This window comes from Dama dama, chromosome 2, assembly GCF_033118175.1.
Source record: "Dama dama isolate Ldn47 chromosome 2, ASM3311817v1, whole genome shotgun sequence".
In the NCBI taxonomy this organism is placed as follows: domain Eukaryota; kingdom Metazoa; phylum Chordata; class Mammalia; order Artiodactyla; family Cervidae; genus Dama; species Dama dama.
Window position 1 is genome coordinate 1,174,603 of NC_083682.1, and position 5,954 is coordinate 1,180,556.

A 5,954-nucleotide genomic window follows, 5' to 3' on the forward strand; every position below is an offset into this window, starting at 1 on the left:
CAGCCCCGTCGGGGCGAGTGTCCGTTTGGACAAGGCGCCCTACCCTCCTTCTCTCAGTAGAAGCCGCCCCTCACCTGTCTGCCTTGACTTCCGCCTTAGACGCTGACCTTGGAGGATGTTTCCTCCTCAGACTGCTCCCTCTAGCGGCCGGGAGGAGCAGGACGCGCCCAGTGGGGGCGCCCGTCCTCTGGGCCTTTCTTCCTTGCCCTGCCCCGCTCCCCACCCCCCATTGTGGGGGGCAGGAGACTCCCCAGGGCCCGTGGAGTGCTGAGCCGGAGCGGGAGATTCGGGGTGTCCAAGTCGGTCCCCTGCAGTGGCCGGGGTACCCTCCGGCCCCAACAGGAGGCCAGTTGCCTGGTGGCCAGAGGAGATCTTGAAGGCGTTGTTGCTCAGAGGAGCTGCACAAGTCGAGCTGTTGGAAGCAGGGGTCCAGCGGGCAGGGGGTGGGGGGCGGTCTTCAGAGATGAGGATATATCTGCAGGGCCTGGACCAAGGTTTGCTGACCAGAGTCTGGGTCCTCAAGGCGGTTCTGGTCCCCATGGGGGCTGGAAAGATCAGCGGCGAATGCATGGAATGGCTGCATTCCCACCAACGCAGTCAACGTAACCCTGAAACCCTTGGGGGAAACTGCAGACCCTCTGCGGAAACCTGGCAGCGAGCCCAGCCCTGCGCTCAGCGGAGGATGGGAGGAGGGATGTCCTTGCCCTCTTGTAAAGAACGTGATGATTTAAATCACAGCCTCAAAAAATACCGTTGGTAGCTTGATAGGGATTGCATTGAATCTATAGATTGCTTTGGGTAGTATAGCCATTTTGACAATATTGATTCTTCTAATCCATGAACATGGTGTGTTTCTCCATCTCTTTGTGTCCTCTTTGATTTCTTTCATCAGTGTTTTATAGTTTTCTATGTATAGGTCTTTTGTTTCTTTAGGTAGATATACTCCTAAGTATTTTATTCTTTTTGTTGCAATGGTGAATGGTATTGTTTCCTTAATTTCTCTTTCTGTTTTCTCATTGTTAGTGTATAGGAATGCAAGGGATTTCTGTGTGTTAATTTTATATCCTGCAACTTTACTATATTCATTGATTAGCTCTAGTAATTTTCTGGTAGAGTCTTTAGGGTTTTCTATGTAGAGGATCATGTCATCTGCAAACAGTGAGAGTTTCACTTCTTCTTTTCCTATCTGGATTCCTTTTACTTCTTTTTCTGCTCTGATTGCTGTGGCCAAAACTTCCAACACTATATTGAATAGTAGTGGTGAGAGTGGGCACCCTTGTCTTGTTCCTGATTTCAGGGGAAATGCTTTCAATTTTTCACCATTGAGGGCGATGCTTGCTGTGGGTTTGTCATATATAGCTTTTATTATGTTGAGGTATGTTCCTTCTGTTCCTGCTTTCTGGAGAGTTTTAATCATAAATGAGTGTTGAATTTTGTCAAAGGCTTTCTCTGCATCTATTGAGATAATCATATGGTTTTTATCTTTCAATTTGTTAATGTGGTGTATTACATTGATTGATTTGCGGATATTAAAGAATCCTTGCATTCCTGGGATAAAGCCCACTTGGTCATGGTGTATGATTTTTTTAATATGTTTTTGGATTCTGTTTGCTAGAATTTTGTTAAGGATTTTGGCATCTATGTTCATCAGTGATATTGGCCTATAGTTTTCTTTTTTTGTGGCATCTTTGTCTGGTTTTGGAATTAGGGTGATGGTGGCCTCATAGAATGAGTTTGGAAGCTTACCTTCTTCTGCAATTTTCTGGAAGAGTTTGAGTAAGATAGGTGTTAGCTCTTCTCTAAATTTTTGGTAGAATTCAGCTGTGAAGCCATCTGGTCCTGGGCTTTTGTTTGCTGGAAGATTTCTGATTACAGTTTCTATTTCCTTGCTTGTGATGGGTCTGTTAAGATCTTCTATTTCTTCCTGGTTCAGTTTTGGAAAGTTATACTTTTCTAAGAATTTGTCCATTTCATCCAAGTTGTCCATTTTATTGGCATAGAGCTGCTGGTAGTAGTCTCTTATGATCCTTTGTATTTCAGTGTTGTCTGTTGTGATCTCTCCATTTTCATTTCTAATTTTGTTAATTTGGTTCTTCTCTCTTTGTTTCTTAATGAGTCTTGCTAATAGTTTGTCAATTTTGTTTATTTTTTCAAAAAACCACAAAGACAGAAATATAGATCATTGGAACAGAATAGAAAGCCCAGAGATAAATCCACGAACCTATGGACACCTTATCTTCAACAAAGGAGGAAAGGATATACAATGGAAAAAAGACAACCTCTTTAACAAGTGGTGCTGGGAAAACTGGTCAACCACTTGTAAAAGAATGAAACTAGAACACTTTCTAACACCATACACAAAAATAAACTCAAAATGGATTAAAGATCTAAATGTAAGACCAGAAACTATAAAACTCCTAGAGGAGAGCAGAGGCAAAACACTCTCTGACATAAATCGCAGCAGGATCCTCTATGACCCACCTCCCAGAATATTGGAAACAAAAGCAAAAATAAACAAATGGGACCTAATGAAACTTAAAAGCTTTTGCATAACAAAGGAAACTATAAGTAAGGTGAAAAGACAGCCCTCAAATTGGGAGAAAATAATAGCAAATGAAGCAACAGACAAAGGATTAATCTCAAAAATATACAAGCAACTCCTGCAGCTCAATTCCAGAAAAATAAATGACCCAATCAAAAAATGGGCCAAAGAACTAAACAGACATTTCTCCAAAGAAGACATACAGATGGCTAACAAACACATGAAAAGATGCTCAACATCACTCATTATTAGAGAAATGCAAATCAAAACCACACTGAGGTACCATTACACGCCAGTCAGGATGGCTGCTATCCAAAAGTCTACAAGCAATAAATGCTGGAGAGGGTGTGGAGAAAAGGGAACCCTCTTACACTGTTGGTGGGAATGCAAACTAGTACAGCCACTATGGAAAACAGTGTGGAAATTTCTTAAAAAACTGGAAATAGAACTGCCATATGACCCAGCAGTCCCACTTCTGGGCATACACACTGAGGAAACCAGATCTGAAAGAGACACTTGCACCCCAGTGTTCATCGCAGCACTGTTTATAATAGCCAGGACATGGAAGCAACCTAGATGCCCATCAGCAGATGAATGGATAAGGAAGCTGTGGTACATATACACCATGGAATATTACTCAGCCGTTAAAAAGAATTCATTTGAATCAGTCCTAATGAGATGGATGAAACTGGAGCCCCTTATACAGAGTGAAGTAAGCCAGAAAGATAAAGACCATTACAGCATACTAACACATATATATGGAATTTAGAAAGATGGTAATGATAACCCCATATGCAAAACAGAAAAAGAGACACAGAAATACAGAACAGACTTTTGAACTCTGTGGGAGAATGTGAGGGTGGGATATTTCAAAAGAACAGCATGTATACTATCTATGGCGAAACAGATCACCAGCCCAGGTGGGATGCATGAGACAAGTGCTCGGGCCCGGTGCACTGGGAAGACCCAGAGGAATCGGGTGGAGAGGGAGGTGGGAGGGGGAATCAGGATGGGGAATACATGAAACTCCATGGCTGATTCATGTCAATGTATGACAAAACCCACTGAAATGTTGTGAAGTAATTAGCCTCCAACTAATAAAAATAAATGAAAAAAAAATATAATAAATAAATCACAGCCTCGAAGAACCAGCAAGTAGCAAAGCCAAGTTCATGTTTTCAAGGTTTCCAGATCAACCAACAAGAACAGAGCATTCCTTTTCACCATAAATAATTAGAGAATCCAAAGGAGAGTAAGCCATTATTTAAAATACCCGCAAAATCTTACATATCAAAGGATTGATCTGTAAAGAATGCCTGAGACCCCTAAGGGTAAAGTGTAAAAATCTGCTGGGAATCTTAGCCATTGGGCCACCAGGGCAATCCCTCTTTGATTTTTTTTTTTTTTTAAAGAACTTAGAGGAACTGAATAAATGGTGGAGTATACTGTGTTTGCATGGCATCTCGACTCGATGGACATGAGTGTGAGCAAGTTTTGGGAGTTGGTGATGGACAGGGAAGCCTGGCGTGCTGCAGTCCATGGGGTGGCAAAGAGTCGGACACGACTGAGCAACTGAACTGAACTGATACTATGTTTTGGGTGGAAAGAATTAACATTATAAAATGTTAATTCCCCCATATTATGCTCCATATTCAGTTCAGTTCCAATAGAAGTCCCAGAAGGATTTAATTTTGAAATTTCTGCATAGATCTAAAACGTCTATGTAAAGTTGATGAGTAACTGAGGCAGTTATGAATAACGGGCAAGAGTGGGCCCTCTGGCAGATATTAAGGTGTTCTTAAACTCTCAGATGCTAAAAGTTGGCTGCCAGCACCGAAACAGATAAATAGATGAAGGGACAGAAGAGGAGCCCAGAAAAGACTATGCATTGGAAACCCTAATTTTTTAGTGTTGAACACTTATGGACACATATGTTGTCTCCATACAACTTATGGCTGTTGTAAATAGTGCTGCTGTGAACATTGGGATGCATGTATCTTTTCAAATTAGTGTTTTTGGTTTCTTTCAGATATATGCTCAGGAGTGGAAGTGTTGGGTCGTATGGTAGTTCTAGCTTTGGTATTTTGAGAAACCTCTGTACTGTTCTCCACAGTGGCGGCACCAATTTGCTTTTCCACCCACAGTGTGCAAGGGTTCCTTGTTCTCCACTCCCTCACCAGCTTCTGTTACCTGTTTCCTCTTTGGTGATGGCCATGCTGACCTGTGGGTAGTGATATCTCGCTGTGGTTTTGACTTTTATCTCCCTGATTGTTGTTGCTGGTGAGCATCTTCTCACGTGCTGGTTGGCCATTTGCATTTCCTCTTTGCAAAATTATCTATTCAGTTCTTCTGCCCTTTTTAAAAATTGGGTTATTTTTCTTTTCGATGTTGAGTTGTGTGACCTGATTGTGTGTGTTAGACATTAACTCCTTATCTGCCATATCATTTGCAAATATTTTCTCGCATTCATTTTGTTGTCTTTTCATCTTGTTGATGGTTGCCTTTGACGTGTAAGAGCCTTTAAGTTGAATTAGGTCCCGTTTGTTTATTTTTGCTCTTACTGCCTTTACTGTGAGAGATGGAGCCAAAAAATACTGCCGTGATTAACGTCAGAGTGTTCTGCTTGTGCTTTCCTCTAAGGGCTTTATAGTATCTGCTCTTACATTTAGGTCTTTAATCCACTTGGAGTTTATTTTTGTATGTGGTGTTAAAGAATGTTCTAATTTCATTCTTATACTGGTAGCTGTCCAGTTTTTCCAGCAGCACTTATTGAAGAGACTGTCTTTTCTCCACTGTATATTCTTGCCCCCTTTGTCATAGATTAATTGACTATATGTACATGGGTTAATGGGGCTTCCCTGGTGGCTCAGTGGTAAAGAATCTGCCTGCAGTGTGGGAGACCTGGGTTCGATCCCTGGGTTGGAAGATCTGCTGGAGGAGGGCATGGCAACCCACTCCAGTACTCTTTCCTGGAGAATTTCATGTAGAGAGGAGCCTGGTGGGCTACAGTCCATGGGGTCGCAGAGTCAGACACAACTGGGCAACTCAGAAGCAGCAGCATGGGTTTATTTCTATCCTGTCTCATTGATCTGTGTGTCAGACTTGTGAAAATTGTAAAGCACTATAGAATTTGAAGGACTTTTCATTCAATAATTTATGAAAGGTGGAATGTGGCTTGATGATTAGGGGATCCTGGTGTTTTACAGATCCTCTCCCCAACCGTGGCTGGCTCTGTGGTCTTTCTGAGGACCAGCATTTCCTGTCCTGGGACCTGGGAGGAGAAGGAGATGGGAGAGTGGGCATCTTTTACCCAACTGGGTACACATACCATATCCCTACTCGATGGGTGTCAGTGCTCAGAACTGTCTGCCCATCAGGACCTCCTGGGTAGACGCCTCCGCCCCCCCGCCCC